This window comes from Pelophylax lessonae, assembly GCF_965119305.1.
Source record: "Pelophylax lessonae genome assembly, chromosome: 1".
NCBI classification, from domain to species: Eukaryota; Metazoa; Chordata; class Amphibia; order Anura; family Ranidae; genus Pelophylax; species Pelophylax lessonae.
Window position 1 is genome coordinate 614966383 of NC_138768.1, and position 21849 is coordinate 614988231.

At 44.8% G+C, this 21849-nt stretch overlaps 1 protein-coding gene across 2 annotated transcripts in view; it reads right to left on the bottom strand.

The window, feature by feature from the left end:
* Nucleotides 1–21849, bottom strand: part of EGF (epidermal growth factor) — a 213013-nt gene that overhangs the window by 157542 nt on the left and 33622 nt on the right. The window lies entirely within an intron of this gene.

The following is a 21849-nucleotide window of genomic DNA, read 5'->3' on the forward strand; positions in this document are numbered from 1 at the left end:
TCTGATCTGATTAGTGATCAGAGGCCCTGTAGAGGCACTGAGGGCTAGGGCATATGATCAGGGGCGTAACTACAGGGGTTGCAGGGGTTGCAATCGCTACCGGGCCCCATGCTCCAGGGGGCCCGGTAGCAAACCAGTGGGTGAACTTCTAGGATCTCAAAGGTCACACTTGCGACCGGGCCCTGGCATTTCACCACTGTGGGGAGGCCCCAAGATTGCAGGAAGGGGGCCCACTGCAGAACTTGTGAAAGGATCCTGATGCTGGACCATAATAAAAGGCCATGCAATGAGATTAAAGAGCCCCAGGATTAGTGGGAAGAGCCCCGGGCTTGAAGGGAAGGGCCCCGGCCAGGGGTCTGGGGGGCCCTTCATGGTTTCTTGCATCGGGGCCCTGAAGGTTCTAGTTACGCCTCTGCATATGATGTTAAGGCACAAAGGGCAAAATGAAGCACTGAGTGAATGATGTGGATGAGGCACTTGTGCTGTTGTGGATGGAAAGAGCGGGCACTCTTAAGCAAGTTGTGTGATATACCGTGTTTCCCCAAAAGTAAGCCCTACCCCGAAAATAAGACCTAGTGTGATTATCGGGGAGGGTAGCAATATAAGCTCTACCCCAAAAATAAGCTCTAATTGAAATCCTTGTAAAATCATATAATCTGTGCTGTAAAAGTATTATATAATGTCCAGTCCTCCTCCTCCCGGCTGTATGTAACATGATAATACCTTATTTACAGCGCCACTGGGCCCCCGTGTGACCCGCCTGAGCTCTCCTCCTCCTCCTCACTGGCTGACATCAATGGCCCCTCCCCCTGCAGTGCTTGGAGCAGGGCTGATGTCAGCAGGGATCCAGGCATCTCCCTCGGCAGTGCTCGGAGAGGGAAAGAAGAGCTCCGGCGGGTCATGCAAGGGCCCAGCAATGCTGTAAATAAGGTATTTTCTATAACATTACATAAAGACACACACTGGACATTATATAATCCATTTACAGAGCAGATTAAATGATTTTACAAGGACTTCACCTAGAGTTTACTTTGGAGATTACAGGGATGTTGACTCCTTTGCTGACAGGGGGGGGGGGGGGGGGAGAGAAGACAGGGGACAAATAAGACATCCCCCAAAAATAAGCCCTAATGCATTTTTTGTACCTAAACTTAATATAAGACCGGCTTATTTTCGGGGAAACACGGTACTAATCAGTGGTGGGATTGGGTGCTGAATCCCTCTGCGCGTCTAAGGACGCGCAGTACAATTGAATGTCCCGCGCTCGGGCAGACGTGCGGCCGGGGGGCGGAGCAGTGCGCCCGACCCGCCCATTTTGTGACAATAGCGAATGAGAATTCGCTATTGTCACACGGATCCTCCTCCTGGCCAATCAGGGAGCGGGTCCTCCCGCTTCCTGATTGGCCGAAAGGCAAACACCGTGCCATTGGACGAGGAGGAGGCGCCGCGGGAGGACTGAGGACTCGGAGACGCGGGGTGCCGGGGACTGAAGAGAAGCTGTGACTGCGAGACCGTCCGTGAGGTAAGTGCATGGGTCTCGTGGGGGGATCGCTGGCACTCTGCATTTGGGGGCAATGCTGTGGCTGGCACTCTGCAATTGGGGGCAATGCGGTGGCTGGCACTCTGCAATTGGGGACAATGCTGTGGCTGGCACTCTGCAATTTGGGGCAATGCTGTGGCTGGCACTCTGCAATTGGGGGCAATGCTGTGGCTGGCACTCTGCAATTAGGGGCAATGCTGTGGCTGGCACTCTGCAATTGGGGGCAATGCTGTGGCTGGCACTCTGCAATTGAGGGCAATGCTGTGGCTGGCACTCTGCAATTGGGGGCAATGCAGTGGCTGGCACTCTGCAATTGGGGGCAATGCTGTGGCTGGCACTCTGCAATGATTGGGGGCAATGCTGTGGCTGGCACTCTGCAATGATTGGGGGCAATGCTGTGGCTGGCACTCTGCAATGATTGGGGGGCAATGCTGTGGCTGGCACTCTGCAATCATGGGGGGCAATGCTGTGGCTGGCACTCTGCAATCATTGGGGGCAATGCTGTGGCTGGCACTCTGCAATCATTGAGGGCAATGCTGTGGCTGGCACTCTGCAATCATTAGGGGCAATGCTGTGGCTGGCACTCTGCAATCATTAGGGGCAATGCTGTGGCTGGCACTCTGCAATGATTGGGGGCAATGCTGTGGCTGGCACTCTGTAATGATTGGGGCAATGCTGTGGCTGGCACTCTGTAATGATTGGGGGCAATGCTGTGGCTGGCACTCTGCAATGATTGGGGGCAATGCTGTGGCACTCTGCAATGATTGGGGGCAATGCTGTGGTCACTGTGCATTGAAAGGGGGCACGCTGGTCTCTCTGCATTGAAAGGGGGCACGCTGGTCTCTCTGCATTGAAAGGGGGGCACAATGGTCACTGTGCATTGAAAGGGGGCACGCTGGTCACTGTGCATTGAAAGGGGGCACGCTGGTCATTCTGCTGGGAAAGTCGGAACTGGTTACTAAAATTTTTGAATCCCACCACTGGTACTAATATGACTAAGAGACCTTTCTTTTCCCCTCTGCAACACATGTCACTGAAAATGAAGTGTTCCCCAGAATGTTCTAAAAGGATCAACACATAAAGGAGCCAGTAACATTGCCAAGACTATTATTTAGGTAAACTGAACTTGGAAAAGCAGGTTAAAGACATTCAACTAATTGGCATGTTTACAGCATCTCATTCCTCTGCTTAGAGACTCAGTTCAAACAAGGACTGATTGTATATTTGCTTTTGTGTGCTTATTCTGTTTCTCTGCTCCTAATTACAGGACTGATATATCAAAAGTATAATATAGTAAATATTTCCCATTGCCCATAGAAACCATTATCTGCTGACTGTAAATTCTGCAGTCCATGGTTTGAAAAAGAAACAAGAATTATTATCCGTTGCATCGGTAAACAGAAAAAAGTTTCCCTTTAGCACATTTATACAACAGCCCCAAAATGTGCCCAGTGAGATAGTTATTATCACTGTTTGCCATGACGGTAGAACTTTCATTGATTAAAGTAGAACTATAGTCTCCCATATACATACTGTACATATGCTGAAGCACTTAAAGGATAAGTCCACCCTAGCACTAAAATCTGTGCATCTATAGACCTCTACAATCTAACTAACCTATTAACCTATCTAGCCCTGTAAAGAAGAAATCAGTATACATACCTTTTTGAAGCCGATCCAACCCCATCCCGCACTGAGCTGTCTTCTGCGGCTTCGCTGTGGAGGCGGGTGTAGAGGACACAACAGAATCCCCATTGTAAGTCTATGGGTGATGTCACTTCCCATTCATTTCACAGCCATTGTCGGCCGTGTCCTCTGCAGAGCTTCCACTGCTGGAGATCAGGTCGGATTGGCTTCAAAAGGTATGTATACTGATTTCTTCTTTACAGGGCTAGAAAGGTTAGTGTTACATCGTTGAGGTCTATAGATGCAGGGATTTCAGTTTTATGGTGGACTTCCAATAGAGACATCCTTTAATCTCTACACTAAGTACAACATACAGTTTTCTCTAAGTCCCCCTGCAAAGTCCCACAAATCAAGATCAAGATAATATATGAGGTCTGCCGGGAAGAAGTCCATCCATTTTTAATGTAACACAAATAAATGGTTTGCGTGACATCGATGTATCCTGGCAGCCAAGAAGAGTGGACTAGAATGCGCATGTGTGAACAATGATGACTTCACTGTACTAGTCAGTGGGGGCAAAAGATTCCATTAATTTAGCATGTGTACTATGTGGCCATCGCATTCAAATGACTGAGCAAGTAAAGTAACAAATCTGCATCTGTGGAAACTATTTGGATGATTCAGAAGGGTTTGGGGCACGATTCATTGAGTGCAGCGCAAATAAAAGCATGCTACAAATGCTTCAAAGATGGTTGACAATCTATTAAAAGTGATCCACATTCTGGAAGGCCTGCAACAAAGAACACCTGAGACTGTTGAACTTGTATGGGCTGCAATCAACAAAGATCATCGACTGACAGTGCAAAAACTAGAAGAGGATCTGGGGATTCCAAAAATTACTGGGGCTGAGATATTGATGCAGGATCTTGGCATGAAATGTGTCATGGCAAAATTCGTTCAGCAGTTTCTGCTACCAGAGTAGAAGGAACATTGTGTTGCAGTTGTTAATGACTTGCTTCAAAATGCTAGCAATGAACCAGACTTCCCCACTTGCCGACCGCCGAACGACTATTTACTGCGGCGGTTAGCACCTCACAGGCAAAGCGACGTAGGACTACGTCGCTAGCTTGTGAGGCTCTAGGGAGCAAGCGCGCGCCGCCGGAGGCGTGCTCCCGCTCGGTCACTGACCCCCCGCGCGTGTGCCCGGCGGACCTGATGTCCGCCGGGCACTCGCGATTGTCCATTACACCGGGAGAAAGGCAGGCGGCTAATGTAAACAAAGCCGCCTGTCATTCTCCCCTGTGTAAGAATGGAGATCATATGGTTCTGCTATGTAGGACCGTTGATCTCTGTTCTTACACCAGTAGCCACATCCAATCACAGTTAGAATCACACCCCTAGGGACACACTTAACCCCTCCCTCTCAAAAAAAGTTAACCCCTTCACTGCCAGTGTCATTTTTACAGTAACAGTGCATATGTATAGCACTGATTACTGTAGTAATGTCACTGGTAACCCCAAAAGTGTCAAAAACGTCAGTCAAGGGTCCGATCTGTCCGCCGCAATGTTGCAGTCCCGCAAAAAAAAATCGCAGATCGCCGCCATTACTCGTTAAAAAAAAAACAACAAAAATTACAAAAATCTTTCCCTTAGTAAATAACTTTTGCGCAAACCAATCAAAATACGCTTTTTGCAATTTTTTTTTACCAAACATATGTAGCATAAAACAAATTGGCCTAAAATGTTAAAAAATTTTGATTTTTACATTTTTTTGGGGGGGGAATTTCATATAAAAAAAAAAATGTGAAAAATATTGTTGTTTTTGCAAAATTGATGCTCTTTTTTTGTTTATAGCGCATGATCAAAAAATCGCACAGGTGATCAAATACCACCAAAAGAAAGCTCTGTTTATGGAAAAAAAAGGACGTCAAATTCGTTTAGGTACAGCATCACACGACCGCGCAATTGTCCGTTAAAGTCACACAGTGTCGAATCGCAAAATAGGCCCTGGTAAGGAAGGGGGTAAAATCTTCCGGGGCTTAAGTGGTTAAGAAGGTCATAACTGGAGATGAATCGTGGGTCTACGGCTATGATCCAGAATTGATGGCCCATTTGTCCCAATAGAAGTTGTATCTTTAAAGGAGACTGGGGCATCGTTGTCCTATGTACAATGTTTCTTGTATCTTGTACCTTCTTCAATAAATGAACAAGGGATATGAAAAAACGCAGATGGAATTTTTTAACCACTTCTGGACCGGAAGATTTTCCCCCTTAATTACCAGGCCATATTTTGCGATTTGGCACTGCGTTACTTTAACGGACAATTGCGCAGTTGTGCAATGCTGTACCCAAATACAATTGATGTCCTTTTTTTCCCACAAATAGGGCTTTCTTTTGGTGGTATTTGATCACCTGTGCGATTTTTATTTTTTGCTCTATAAACAAAAAAAAATTCTGAGAAAAAACAATATTTTTCACATTCTGCTATATAACATTCCAAAAAAAAAAAAAAATCAAATTTTAACATTTTAGGCCAATTTGTTTTCTGCTCCATATTTTTGGTAAAAAAAATTGCAATAAGCGTATTCTGATTAGTTTGCGCAAAAGTTATCGTGTCTACTAACTACGGGAAAGATTTATGTCATTTTTATTGTTTTTTTTTTTTACTAGTAATGGCGGCGATCTGCAATTTTTTTGCGGTACTGCGACATTGCGGCGGACAGATTAGACCCCTGACTGACATTTTTGACACTTTTGGGGGGACCAGTGACATTACTACAGTAATCAGTGCTAAAAATATGCACTGTTACTGTAAAAATGACACTGGCAGGGAAGGGGTTAACACAGTAAGTGATCAAGGGGTTAAATGTGTACCTAGGGGCGTGTTTCTAACGTTGGGGGGCGTGGCTTGTGAAATGATCACAGAGACCTGTGTTCCTATATAGCAGGATCACAGGTGCCTGTGATCATTGCAGAGAGAAGAACAGTCAGCTGTGTTTACAACAGTTGACCGTTCTTCTCTCTCAGTGGGGAACGATCGCGGGTGTCAGGTGGCAATTGGAGCCGCCTGCCCCATGCATCGGCATGGGGCAGGCGGGGGCAGGAGCGTGCGTGGGGGTGGGGGCGGGAGCGTGCGGACGGCGGCGCACGCTCGCCCCCTAGCTGCAGGCGCATGACCGACGTATACCTACGGTATACGATATAACTGCGGCGGGCGGTCGAGAAGTGGTTAAAGAATAATACAGTATTAAGAAAAAATATTGATTTAAACTGCTTTTTGACTCATTTTTAATGTCATTTTAGTTATTAGAAGTTCATTTTTTTTTTTTAGCTTTTTCACCTAAATAGTAATTCTTAAGTTATTTATAGTGTAATGGTCTGTACACACGATCAGAAAATCATAGGAAAAATTCCACTTTCAAAGCAATCGTACGATAATCTGATCATTAGTACACAGCTTTCGAGAGCCAATCAAGACAATTCATGGAAGGGGGTGTGGCCTAACGTCAATATGAGCGGGCGTGTGTGACTCACCTGGAGCTCCTTCATTCTGACAGCTGACTGGTGTGTCTGCGTGGAGTGCCCCGAGATCGGGCGGACGACTGCCTGCAGCACGGAGCGGTCTGAAGTGGTGGAGCGGGAGCTGGAGGCTGGGGGGGGGGGGGGTTGGTGGCGGCGGGAAGAGGTTTTTGGCCTGTTCAGTCGGCCTGCACTGCTGGGTCCCCGTGTCGGTCTGTGTCTGCCTGAGAAGCAGGGGAATGGCTAGCCAGCCAAGATTGCTCGGCCGTCATCAGTGGCCTCCCTCGGCTCCTGTTGGCTCAGAACGGCTCAGGACCGCCTTCCTCGGCTACAATCGGAGGGTTTCTGCCGTCGTCGGTCTGTCCTGGACCCTGAAAGTTCACCCTAGCCTCGGATGGACGATACATGTCTCTATTAGATCTTACTGAAGTTGCTGAACTGCTGTCCTAGAGCTCTTAGCACTTGCAGTTTGCTGGTTAGGGCTGGCTGTTTCCCTATGGTGCACCCTATTGTGGTGTTTCCCTATGGTGGAACTCTGAAGGGAATCTCTCATCCATATACAGATTAACTGGCACAGATAAGTAAAAAAAATGTTTTCCCCTTTTTTTCTTTTTTTGTAATTTTTTTTTAAACATTACTGAGAGATAAAGGAGGAAAGGGAACTGTTAGGGCTCTTTCACATGGGCGTTCCGTATGTCCGTTTTTCATCCCATCCATTTGCGGATGAAAAACGGACATAATGTATCTCTATGTAAATACGGATGTCATCGGATGATCATCGCTGACATCCATTTTTTGTCAGTTCAGTTCAGTTCAGTTTTCTTGAACGGAGGAGAACCCTATTTTTTCTTCCTTTCAAAAAACGGAACGGAAGCAAAAACGGATGTCAGTGGTGTCATCCGCAGACATCCGTATTTACATAGACATGCATTATGTCAGTTTTTCATCCGCAAACGGATGGGATGAAAAACGGACATACGGACCGGATGACACAAGTGTCATCCGTGTCCGTTACAAAAAAAAAAAAAGGACCTGATCGGGCAAAAAAAAAAAGGAACGCCCGTGTGAAAGAGCCCTTAGCATTTATTTCTGCTATTTTCTGACCTCCCCATTATTACTGTTAAGCTGGGAATGATGACGAGAAAAAGGGGGATCTACCAGCATCACAGGATGTCACTAACTTACAGTCGCAAAAGGCCAAAGAAAAAAGCAAGAAAGCGGCGGCAAAACTGGAGAAATATGCCCATAATCCATCTCAGAACACCGGGAAGGGTCAACAACTGGAAGGTGTTTTTCAGCTCTTTTGCAGTAGCGTTTTTCAGCGTTGTTTAGCTTTTTTTCAGCTGTAGCGGTTTTTAACTTTTTTTTAGCAAAATATGCTCCCACAAAAACTTATGGTTTAAGATCATTGATAAACGCGCCACTTTTTTTTAGCGTTTTTCAGCTTTTATCAGAGTTAGAGCATTTTTACAGCTGAAAAACTCCACTAGTTCTGGAGTTTTTTTCCAGCCAGAAAACGCCCCTTCCAAAAACTGCTGATAACAGCCTGTATGTGCATGAACACATAGGATAACATGCTGGGGAGTTTACTGACTGTAGAAAAAAATGTTTGACGCCAAAAACAGCAGCTGTAAAAACATCCAGTGTGCCTGAGGCCCTAGGCCTCAGGCACACTGGACGTTATCAAAACATCAGTAGAAAGCTGTAGCTGTAGAAGGAGTTCTTCAGCTTTTTTGCAGTAGTGTTTTTCAGCATTTTTTAGCTTTTTTCAGCTGTAGCGTTTTTTAGCTTTTTTTAGCAAAACTATACTCCCACAAAAGCTTATGGCTAGTGATGAGCCGAACACTCCCTGGTTCGGTTCGCACCAGAAAACCACGAATAGAGGAAAAGTTTGTTCGAACAAATGAACCCCATTGAAGTCTATGAGACTCAAACCTCGAAAATCAAACAGCCTCATTTTGAAGGCTTAAATGCAAGTTATTGCCCCAAAAAAGTGTATGGGGGTCCAGGTACTGACCTGGGGAACATGTAGCAATGGAAAAAAAGTTTTTAAAAACGATCATTTTTATAGGAGCAGTGATTTACTGATTTTAATGAGGCTTAAAGTGAAACTATAAAAATGAAAAATTCCTTTAAATATCGTGCCTGGGGGGTCCCCTGAATGTGCATCTCTACGATGTATGTAGCCTGCTGCAGCTATACTGACATTTCTAAAGCAAAAAATGTCATATACAAATATACATACAAATTTCAAATCGCATGTACTTGTCATACGGGTGCAGAAAAATTGGGCCTTGGTTGTTGATGGTGCCTGAACACACACCGTAACCCCTCGCAGTTACTCTTGCTGGGTGCAGGAACAGGACCTGCTGGTAAGAATTCCATGCAAATTTGAAATCGCATGTGCTATACAAGTGCCAAAAATTGGGTCTTTGTGGTAGGTGGTGCCTGAACACCGTAATCAAGCCCTCGCAGTTACTCTTGCTGAGTGCAGGAACGGGACCTGCTAGTAAGAATTCCATGCAAATTTGAAATCGCATGTGCTATACAAGTGCCAAAAATTGGGCCTTTGTGGTAGGTAGTGCCTGAACACCGTAACCAAGGCCTTGCAGTTACTCTTGCTGGGTGAAGGAACGGGACCTACTGGTAATAATTCCATGCAAATTTGAAACAGCATGTACTACACAGGTGCCAAAAATTGGGCCTTTGGTGTTGGTGGTGCTTGAACACCGTAACCCCTCAGAGTTAGCAGGGCACAGGCACAGGGTCTGCTGTTAAGAATGCCATACGACATTTCATTTGTATGCACCTGTCATTCAAGTGCAGAAAAATTAGGCCTTGGGGCTTGGTAATGACCTAAACCAAAAATATTGTTGGAAGCTAGCAGAATAAAGGTAGAGGGATAGGATAGGCAGCATATGCAGTCTTCAAGGGATGGCAGACCCCTAGCAAATTCAATCAGTTACATCAGCATCAGGGGACTGATAGCTCTTGTTGATCCAGGACTGGTTAATTTTGATAAAAGTCAGCTGGTCAACAGAATCTGTGGACAGACGCACTCTTTTGTCCGTCACAAAACCTCCAGCAGCACTGATCGTCCGTTCGGAAAGCATGCTGGAAGCAGGACAGGCCAGTAGCTCCCTTGCATATTGAGCAAGTTCTGGCCAGTGGTCCATCCTCAAGACCCAGTAAGCCAGTGGATGCGCAGCTGGAAAGGTCTCCAAGTCTGCTCTTGCGCCTAGATAATCATGCACCATAAGATGGAGACACTGGCGATGGTTGCTTAAACCTAACAGCCCTGGGTGCTGCTGAGGACAAAAGAACTGTTTAAAGGCATCCACCACTTGGCAACGATTTCGACCAACGAACGCTGTTTCGTTGGTCGGCGATCGAACGATCGGTCGATATTCGAACCATGTATTCCTGCTATAAGGGCTACCCAGATTATTGAGCATGCATACATGTGTAATTTTTTGCTCATTATTTCAGACGAAGTAGCTCCCATAAGCATGTGTGGGAGCTACTCCATCCAGGCCCAGCAAATCAAAAGGCCAAAGACACCAGCCCCGAAAATGACCTTGATAAGATGGAAGGTACAGATGTGAGTGCTGACATTGCAGCACTGGAAGGGATCACTTGCAAGGTAAGTCTGCAATAATGAGCTAGGATGCTGAGCATAACTACTACATTATGGCAAACAGCTACTGCATAACTCCCAACTGTCCCTGATTTCGGGAGACTGTCCCTGATTTCGAGAGACTGTCCCTGATTTCAAACAAAGTCCCTCTGTCCCTCTTTCCTCCTCATTTGTCCCTCATTTTGGTCTGATCTATATAATTGTAAATAAAATGCCCTTTTTATCTATTATAAAGTGTTTCCCAGTGATACACCTTTTATCCAATTTCTAAATTGCTGCATTTGTAAATTTCAAAAGCCAATATAAAGGAACAGTAGTGGCAAAAAAAAAGCACTTGTGGGTTTAACTAATTTTTTTTATATATAATTCTCCTTTAAGAGGGTGTGGCAGGGGGTGTGTCATATGCATACAACCTTTTGGCAATAAGTGTCCCTCATTCCCATCTCAAAAAGTTGGGAGGTATGGGGGGATCTCTGTAGCCATTTACTTTCCCTTTTGGTAAACCTGCAGTTGCACCTTAAAGTAGTATATAGTAGTATTAGGCCCTTTATCCTAACACATTCAACACAATAAAAAAAACATTCCCCAGTTGTTAAAATTCCAATCCAAGGAGCAGAATCATTTATTTTGAGTTGTTCTTTGGTGTAAGATTATGGTTGTAGCAAGAAATATATAGCTAAATTACCTTTTTAATAATTTTACTATTTTAGGACAGTTTTCCTTTGTAGTTGTGAAGATATTTACGTTTTTTACTAACACAGGTCAAATTTGCAAAATTGTGCTTAGACATTAAGATTGGTTTTACCCTTAGGCGCGATTCGCAAAGGGGTTAAAATGTGCCTCAAAACGTATTAATGTGCATGGACACATAGGATAACATTGAGCTGCTTCTACAGGCAAAACACAAAAATCCTATAGAATCTGTGTCTTTTTAAGCCCAGTGTGCATGGATCCTCAAAGTTGCTGCCTCCTGCTCTCTCAGGGTTGCTACCCTGAACTTTAGAGCAGTTTCCATACAGAATTTTCCCTTGGAGAGGGGAGGAGGAGGGAAGATCAGGGGGAGTGTATTGCCATCCTATACTAGTCCCTGCATGCAAATGTGGCTCCATAGGACACTGCAAGAGAGAGGAGCCACCCTAAAACAGGAAACGGGTCATGTCACAAGCTTAATCTGAAACATAGGCAAGGTTTAAAGGATAAACAAGCTGCATGCACAGTATGTTATTAAAGTGATACCAAAGCCTTGATTTTTTTTTTTAAATAAGAAACATGTTATACTTACCTGCTCTGTGCAGGGAATTTGCACAGATCAGCACCGATCCTTCTCTTCTTGGGTCCCTCACCTGCGCTCCTTGCTCCTCTCTCATGCTGGGTGCCCCCAAAACAAGCAGCTTGTTGTTGGGGGAACCCAAGCAGGCACGTTCCCGACCCGCAGCTTTGTGTGTCTATTCACACATTGAGCCGTAGTTCAGCCCTGCCCCTCCATCTACTGATTGGCTTACTGGCTGTGAATGACAGCAGCTGGCGCCAATTGCTCCCGCTGCTGCAAGCCAATCAAAAGTGCGAGTTCCTGGAGAGGCAAGGCTCTTGTGGACATTGTTGGATCGAGAGGGGGCTCAGATAAGTATTAGGGGGGGCTGCTGTACACAGAAGGTTTTTTACCTTTATGCATAGAATGCATGAAGGTAAAAAACCTTGTGCCTTTAAAATCACTTTTAAGTCAACCGCTGAAAGTGCTTAAAGAGCTGAGTGTTTCATATGATTTTGATGCTTTAATAAGCTTACAACCCCATCCTATTTTTTTTTTAAATCCCTTTTTACCTAATGCTGGGTTGTTATCAATTCACATACCCACCCAGCAAATCTAACATTGTCCTGCTATGATCTGTGTTCCACTGCCACACACTGGGTCCCTCACTGTCATCTTCTCCCCTAACTTCATCTGGAGCTGGCTGTCTCTTCTGGGTTGAAGTAGTCAACCTCCAATGATGTGTGGCCAGGCTTGCCCTTCTCCTCATCTGCTGTGAAACTGATGCCGTCTGGAATATGTGATGTGCACCAGGAGTGGAGTTTATCATTCTCGCCTAGGCAAGAATGGAAGATGGGGGCATGCCAGAATGTGAATAATGTAATAAAAAAGTTGTGAAATAGAGGATTAGTTTAACTAAGTGCTATTGCATTTTCAATGAGTTCACATCAGTGCAAACTGTGGTTTAAGGTCTTTCTGGCCCACATTTATTAAAAGGAAAAGCAAACAAAAGTGAAAGTTCAAACAAAGTTGCCTACACAGGGGATTTTCTCCAGCAAACAGTTAACTGAAAAATGTGGAGCCACCTGGCTCTCCTGTCAGCAGCAGTGCTGCTATTGGCACTGGTTCCTTAGACCCAGCTCTCGGGCTCTTCTGGCTCACTGTCACTCAGCTTCTTTGTTGCAGCATCTCGCTTCATGCGCCCACTCCTGGCCTCTAGATAGGGGCTCTCCTGACACCCCCGCTCTCTCACTCTTCCGAGACTTATAGAATTCCTCCAGTCCCCTGGACTCACTAGTTGCCTCAGCTTTCTCTGTCATGAAGCCCCCCTCAGCTGTCCCAACTCTCCTAGTCCTGTGGCTAAGGGATCTTTCCAACATGGAGTCTTGTATCCCAAGTTGGTCATCTCTCCTGGCTGGAGCAGATCACCCCTCCAACAAGGGCCCTGAGCTATAGCCAGCTCCTGGCTTATAATGAGTATGTACATCTGGACACTCACACACCTTGCAGGTCTCCAGAAGGACCTAGACACAGGATTAAAGGCTATGTTCCACCTAAGACACTTTGAAGCCTTCAAGCTCCAGGCCCCTTACGACATATTACAAAACCCAGAGGAAGCTGTAAACACAGTTTTCTGAGCTCACAATTACCACACTGGAGCCCTGCACTCTTCATGACTGCAACTCCTGTGTGCCTTTGTCCTGAACTCTCAACATATTAGGGCAGAGGCATAACTAGAACCTTCAGGGCCCTGGTGCAAGAAACCATGAAGGGCCCCCGGGCCCTTCCCTTCAAGCATGGGGCTCCTCCCACTGATCCTGGGGCAATTTACTCTTGTTTGTTTCGGGGGCCCTTTATTATGGTCCTGCAGCAGGACCCTTTCACAAGTTCTACAGTGGGCCCCCTTCCTGCCATCTTGGGGCCTACCCATGGTGGTGGAATGCCAGGGCCTGGTCGCAAATGTGACCTTTGTGATCCTGGAAGTTCACCCACTGGTGTCAGTAGTTTTTATTTTTTGGTATTTTAATTGTATTATTTTTTATAATTGTATTTTATTTTTTTTACAATGTCACTGACTAGGAGGAAGGAGCTGGTAAAGCATACAGAGGAACCAATCTCCTCCATTTTCCTCCTGCAGCTACAGGAGGAAAAAGGAGGACAGTGATTTCTCTACATGTTGCCCCCGCCGCCCCTCCTATCCAGGTGTACAGGGGAGCCGCACAGGCCCCCTGGAGCATGGGGCCTGGTTGCAATTTCAACCCCTGCAACCCCTATAGTTACGCCCATGCAGCAGGGCCCTTCACTGTCACACGGTATATAAACAAAAAAGTTAAGGGAAGTAAAGTTATCTTCAGAGTGAAGTGTCTATTTTAACAAGTGCTAAACATTTCCCCTCATCTGCAGCTGTAATTAATGTAAAATATTTCAGCTAAACCATTCATTACGTGTACAGAAAGAAAGCACATCACAAAAGCTATGATATTCTAAGAACCCATTCATGGTAAATGAGCTACCTTAACGCAACATATATCAGAAGTTTTAGGCCCCTTTTACTCATACGGACCGTTCATTTTATAATTTCAGTCACGTTTTTTTGTCATCAGTTTTTTCAGTGAACATTAGTTTTTCATGCTTTGTCATCAGTTTTTCATCCGTTTTCATCCGTTGTCATCCATTTTCATCCGTTTTTCGTCTGATCCATTTTTTTAATGGATGAAAAATAGGACTTTCATTCATTCAAAAAAATGGATGTTGACGGAAGCAGATGAAAACGGATGTAAAGGAATGATCAATCATTTTCATCTGTTTTTCCATTGGAATGCATTGATGTCCGTTTTTCATCCGTCAACGGATGGATGAAAAACGGAGGAACGGTCAATATGTGTGAAAGGGTCCTAAGAGAGTGTAAACATGTGGATAGATGTGAAGGTGCCCCACAGTGTGGAAATGGAAAGTAGGGGCACTACTCATCAGAATCTGCACATCTCCTATACTCCACTTTAACATTGGCTTATGTGCTGCTGTAACACTTGATGCAGTGCTTTATACCACAGATTGCCACAACACTCAGCAAGCACAGAACTCTTTGTAGTGTTGTGTTATTAATTTACAATGAATACTACCCCAACTAGCCAGTACTGTATATAGCATCCTCTTGGGCAGGTGCTAGAGAGAAAGTATAGTTTTGAGTCCTGTCTGTATACCAGAAGGACTGCAGGTAAAGAGGCAGAGGGGGATCAATGGGCCCAGAAGTGGAAGGTTTCCAGTTTGTCCAGTGAGGAGGAGGCCAGGGCCGTTGATGTAGGGTCACCCAGTTTCCAGCATCGGTGTGGGTCCTTGGAAGACAGGCAGAATTTTCTCGCTTTCAATGCCTTTTTCAGAGGAAGGTGGCCTTAGAATATGGATATGATTATCCGTATGCTCCCAGGGAGATAATGGAGGAGATCGAGGAAAAGAGAGGGGCTTGGTGTGATGAAGCCGTCTGGGACTTTCCCTATGTCCCTAAACTATACCAGAACAAATCCAAGCCACAGCTATGGAACACCTTTCAATCTGTCAAGGCAAATTAAAATCTGGGGCATTCCATTTTCATCGATCAAGTGGAAGTCAACCGCCCAGATGGAAAATGCCAAGTCTGGGCCATCAGCATTTGAAATTCTGAGGGAAAGATCATCCGCATACCACATCCTGATCATTACTACTGAGGTGTGTAGAGTTCTGGTTCCTGTCAGAAAAGTTGAATTACAAAGGGGCTAGTTGGCCTGAAAAGTGTGATATGTTAGGTGGAGAGAGTTACAAAGGGTCTAGTGTGCCTGAAGAGTTCCTTTGATACTAAAGTTGCTATTAGGGCTGGAGGCCCTGTTCCCGAATCCCCTTCCCATCTATTCTTGGAAAAGAAGATGGTATTCAGCGAAACTGCTACAGTTTCTTCACTTGGGAAAATAACTTTTGCCACAAAGAACTTCTCCTGTTAAAGCCAGGGGCTGCTACCTGGAGGGGGCAAACCCCCTACTTCACAGAGATTTCCTGTTTTAGAGGACTTTTGTGAGGATCTTCTTGTCGCAAGGCCACTTTTGTCGCAAGAAGGAGTGTTGACAAAGGACACTTTGCCGAGATTGTTTGGGCCAATGGGCCAGGATAACTATGTGTTGAGAAAGGGCACTTTGCAAAGACACTTTGTTTAAAGGACACTTTGCGAAGATCCCTTGGGCCAAGGGGCCAGAGAAATGCTGAAGGAAACTTTGTGCAAATTAGTCCCGATTCCCGTGTTTAGCAGGTGGCAAGTGCCTGTCGGCCCTGCGCTGCTGTCAGGCCACTTGGGCCGTGGAGGGGGAGCCCACAACTGCAGGAATGCCTATCTGCCTCCACAGGAACAGACACGCACAGGATAGTCGAGTCTGACTCCTGTCCGTGTGTGTGTGTTCACCGGACCCTGCCACTGAACTTGCAAGCTGTCATTAGCCTGGCATTGCTGTACCAATAAATATAGCCTTATCAATATTTTGCATTTTTATTCTCGTGGGTGATTGTGTAGGCAGGGCCTCAGTGCACTGCATTGCCCGGGGCCCTTTAATGCTCTTAAAATGGCACTGCTGCTCATTGTGCTCAGGTGCAACTCGTTCTGTCCGCAGAGGTTTCCACACTGGTCCAATAGGGAGGCATATTGGACAGTGGGAGGAAACCTGACAAATGAGTCCACAGGCGTTTGATACAGCCCTGGTGATTTGGCAAAGGAAACGTGCCTCGGGGCATGCTGGGATACTGTATAAAAGAAAGGAGCACATGTGCTCTGGGTCTTTTGGCTTGATAGCGGAGTCCCGGAGGGAGGAGGTGCCATGCAGCCTCAGGTAGACGACCTGATGGCCTGGAGAGTGCTAGTGAGGAACTGAACCCAGAGGTCCAGTGAAGTTGACTGAAAGGGGAGACACTGGAGAATCTAAATCTTCAGTACAGTGAGTACAGATCTGTGTCAAGGGGCCTGACCTGAGTGTGGCCACCCCTGCAGCTAGAAGAGTCAGTGGATGGTTGTCAGTAAAGGCGATGCTAGTGAGTGTCCGAAGATAATGTAGATTCACCAAGTCTATTGCTGGAGAGAAAGAGCAAGGAGACTGAACCCTTTCCATATATGTGGCAGTATGGATTAAGCAATGCAGCTGCTTCCACAAGCAACCTGGTGAGGCCAAGTGAGAGTTGTCCTTATCCATTGTGAATAGTTACTGTTGGAGTATCCCACTATTCCCTTATCCCATTCAAGTTCCAAAATAAACAATAAAAACCAATAGCCCTGGACTGTTTATTGTGTGACGAGCCATCAGGAGTAAGGAGGGATGTGCGAACTGTTCCCTAAGTGACTGTGTGCTGGTAATCAGAGGAGGCCCGAGAAGTCATTATATAGCAAGCCCTACTGGGACAGTGCTACAAGTAGGTTCTGAAGGACCTACACTGGAGCACAACACAATTTAGCAAGTTATGAAATATTGCTTATTACCTTACTAGTGGTAACTCACTCCATGTGTGAAGGGGGCCTTGTTGTATATCACTGTACAGCTGAAATAAAAGCTATAGAAGGATCAGCAGTTTTTTAAAACAATATAACACACATACATCCAGTGTAATCTGTCTGTATAAAGAAAGAAACAAATCTATGCTACATAATTCTGATACTTTTAATATAAATTTAAATATGTCTGTTAGTAATACTCTGTAGCGCAATGTAATTAACCCCTTGGAGATGGCGTAGGGCGGCGGGGTTTATGATCATGTTACAGCCTGCTCATTAAGGGAGTAAAACCTTCTGGTCCTTAATTGGTTAATTAAACTTTGGCAATAAAACCTGGAAGCTAATTGGTTATTATGCAGAGTTGCACCAGATTTTGAACTCGCCAGTCTTAGTAAATCTCCCCAAATGTAATTGCATGCTTCTGTACACTGTCTGCATATACAGTACAATGACATATCACCTGTTCTGAGGTTGATAATAAAAAATAATTCCTCCCTGTGTAAATTGCAATAGACCTTTCTTGCTATTCTGCAGACAGTCATTCAAACAATGCGACGCTCACAAAGTCATTTCCTGAGCAGTGTTTTCACTAACCTAAGCAATGACTTGTGGATGGCTCTGACATAGAAGTACCTGGCAAGAGAGACGTCAGTCACAAAGGATATACGAGAACCTTTTCAATTAAGGACTCACTGCTGTGTGCTATATCATCCCTAACAACTTTATAAAGCCAGTGCCCTGTCTACTCATCTCTATGGGAAATAAGAACAAATAAGGTGCTTTTGCTGTCATCTGGAATGTGCAACAGTTCCTAAATGTACCAAGTGATTGGGTGGATCTGGGCAAATCTATAGAATTTCTTAACCATTACATTTCAATTCAAAATTATTTTGCATATCATGCCTGTACATCATCAGGCAGAGATTTAATATGCTGATTATTTAATGGTGCATGCTATGCTAAGTAAAACATTGTCAAAGACATAAGAACATGCATCATGGTTTTATGAAAAGTAAAGTTCTTAAAGCAGTAATAAACCCAAAAACAAAAATCTGATATATTTCAGTTAAATAATCCTAAAATGCACTGGCTGCAGTAGTTTTCTTTTTTCCCTTTATTTTCACCTGATGATCCTGCCAGTAACACACTTTCTGTTCTAAGGTGTTTCAACTCTGGAGGGAGGAGCACTGAAGACACCTTTGGACAGCAGCATTGCCAATCTGGGGAGAGGGTAGTGTAATACCAGCATATTAGGATGTAATCGACTAACAAATTAACGCTAACACTTTTTTTCAAGCAGTTACAGCAAATGTTGGTTTTTCTTTTGGGATACAAGTTTCATATATATATATATATATATATATATATATAGTAAATTAATCAAGTGAGATAATTTTAATCATCCCTGTGGATAATAATAATTTGTCCCAAGCCTCTAATTGCCACATTTGTTGGGCAGCTTGGTCTGATGAAATATAACAGACTTTCTGGTAGGATCAACAGGTGAAAGTAAAAGGAAAAAAAAATCAGCCTCCACATTTAAAAATTGGTAAGCTACAGTATAATAACGTTTTGTTTTTGGGTTAATTACCACTTTAATAGATACACAGCTGCACATTTTGATTTGATAAAAAATAATAAAATACATCTTAAAAGTAATACCGCGACAATATAAGGCTTCATTCACACGTGCATTATTGGTGTATTACTTTCTGAAGTGCAGCAGTGGCATTTATTCCTAATGACACCCCTGCACATCTTAGTACCATACATTTTGGTGCAGCATAATTTTTAAAAAGGGTCAGAAACTTTCTTTTGTGTGTTTCTCACACATAGGGCAACCCATTGAAATGAATGAGCTGCCCTAAACGCACACGCTCTGTCGCACCTGCCTGGTGTGAACAAAGCCCAAAGCCTTATGTATTGCTTGCATATTGCAGTTTGATTAGGACATTTGGAGAAAAGGGAACGTGGGGACTTTGCCTATAGCTGCCCATCTGGTAAAAAAATTAATTTTACATGGTGTGCTTAAAAGATACAGCAGCATTCTAACTGGCTGATACATTTTTTCAGTTTTTATCAATGAGGCGTAACACCTGCAGCATATGTGTGAAATATGAATAATATGTCAGCAACATGTGGTGTCAGGGAGCTATTAGCACTAAGTAGATATTCACAGAACAGTTTCAAATCTAACAACACTTTTCTTTTTTCTAATCAGTTAGGCCAGTTCACACTTGCAGGCGCTGTAAGGTGCATATAACATGGCTAAGATCAAGTGTAGTATCTGTTCTTATCAGTGTTGGAATGGAACCTGAAGGTTAGTATCGGTGGTGGCCGAAGTTAACCGGGGCGCTCTGGGCGTAACTGGAGGACCAAACCAGAGAAAGCCGGATGGTTCCAATGCCTTCCTGATTTGAATGGGTCCGCCCCTACCAGTTTGAAGGGAGCGAGAAAACTGGATCTGCGGCCAGTTAGTACTGCTCCTGGATGTGATTGGTAAGGAACGGCGGTGGCGGTGGGGGAGCCTTTCCTCCTGGGTTGAATCTGGCCTTGCAAAAGGCTTGTCCCCAGTTGAAGGCAGGTTCTCCCTAAGCTGTCCAAAGTTCTGATGCCTCCTGGTAGGATAGGGCTACACTCGGTCTGGCCTTTGGGCCGGGGTAGAGAAAGCCCGTAGTGTATGTGCCCCTGGGGTGGCAGCCCAGGGGTGCCTTAATTCTCACTGGTGAGGGGCAGCTCGCCTTGAGTTTTTCAGCACCATGGTCACTGCACCTACGCACACTTTTTTAAGCACCTGCCTCTTGGGCAAGGCCTTTTGGCTTCGACCAGAGGAATTTTTATTCCGGCCGGAAGGCCTGCCTTTGTTTTTCACTTAGGCACTAATTCACCTCTCCACTTCCCCTTCCCCACCTTTTTGTTTGTGTGTGCTTTTTCTTTGTAGTTTGTCACTTTTCTATCACCTTTTTTTCACCTGCACGACTTGTAGGGTGTGGGTCCTCGGGCCCTACCTTGAGTCTTGGGAGGGGGTGGATATGGCCTTTTGGCTTGGTCTGCCCTCTCTCATGGGGTCTCCCTTCGGGGGAGCCCCACTTAGTACTCGGTGGGGGCTGTTTCGGCAGTCCCCCTGAAGAACGGGGTCAGTCTGGTTCTGGCCAGACAGACCATGAGTACCTTAAATCCCTGTCAGGAGTCTTGCGCCCCGGGGGATCGAGGTTCGGGTCCTACCTCTTCGGAGGGAAGACCATTTGTTCGCACACCCTGTGCACTTTTTGTGTTCCTCACGTTTGTGTGTGTGCACTTTTTTATGCACCGGGTGAAGTCTTTTGAGTGTGTTTCACACGCTACGGGCTTTAAAAAAAAAAAAAAGGTGCATATAACACACCTGCTGGTGTTCATTGTGGACGCTTGCTGCAATGCCTTGTACAAGGCATTGCAATGGGTTTTTTCATTCATTTTTTAAAACCTGACAGTTAATTTAGCTCTATGCATGGCAACACACTGTGATATCTAAAAATGCAATCTGTCCTACTTTTTTCATTTGCGCCCCTGTGCCTATAAGGAGGTGTGGGCTTCATCCAGTCTCACCTGCCTTTTGCCTCTCTATTATAATGCATGTGCTTCCATTGTGGAAGCTCTCAAATTTTAGAGTTAAGACTGCAGAAAATACTGGGGTGACAGTTAATTTAGCTCCATTCATGGCGGCACATTGTGATACCTAAAAATGCAATATGTCCTACTTTTTTCAACACAGCACACTGATGTAAACTGAAGAAATAGAACATAGAGTATAAAAAATTGCCTTGTCTTAATGTTGGGACAGCATTGGGCAATGCTGCCCAGTGCAGTCTAATAGCCTGGTGTGAACAAGCCCTTATAGTGCCATAGGGTAGAATGCAGTGATTACCAATGCAATTTGAAATCATGAGCAGGATCATGCTGATTTGGTCCGCGATTCCAATTCACCAAGTGTGAACGGGGTCTAACAGGGTAAGGGACATTTTAGCAAAATGTCTAGTTGTATACAATTACAGGCTTATTCAGCAAACTGCTGAAAAATGCAATTAAAATGACCTAAGCCATTATTTAATGTCAGATAGGTGCAAAAATTCAGTTTGGCTGTTGAAGTTCACTGCATGCTAAACAAATGGCCACTGCCCTCACCTATAACTGGCCTTTGCAGCAAGGAGCACATGGAAGGGCAACGCATGCAAAAAAAACCCTAAAGAAATTCCCAGCTCAACTTATCGACCAGCCTGCAAACAACTGAATTATCCTGTCTAATAGTGTGTGTTAAAAACAGGGGATTAATTTGCGCCCCTGTGCCTATAAGGAGGGATGGGCTCCATCCAGGCTCACCTGCCCTCTGCCTATCCATTATAATGCATGTGCTTCCATTGTGGAGGCTCTCAAAATTTAGACTTAGGACTGCAGAAAATACTGGGGTGCCTTGACGGGGCACTGTAGCTTATGCATGTATTTGCCAAAGTGTGCAAACCAAACCCCTGTTTTTAACGCATACAGTTAGACAGGATAATTCAGTTGGTTGCAGGTTGGTTGGTAGGTTGAGCTAGGAATTTCTTTGCATGCTGCTACACGTCTTTGCCTTCAAATAAAAATCATATAAACTACCTAGTTACAGTTGCCTCTGACTCTAAATTTATTTTTTCATTGTTCTGGTATTTTCTTAATCTGTTCAATAATTTCCTTCATTTCAACACCCTTTGTTGATTACACATAAGTACGGATTGCCTCAAACTATCAGAACAATCACATATCTG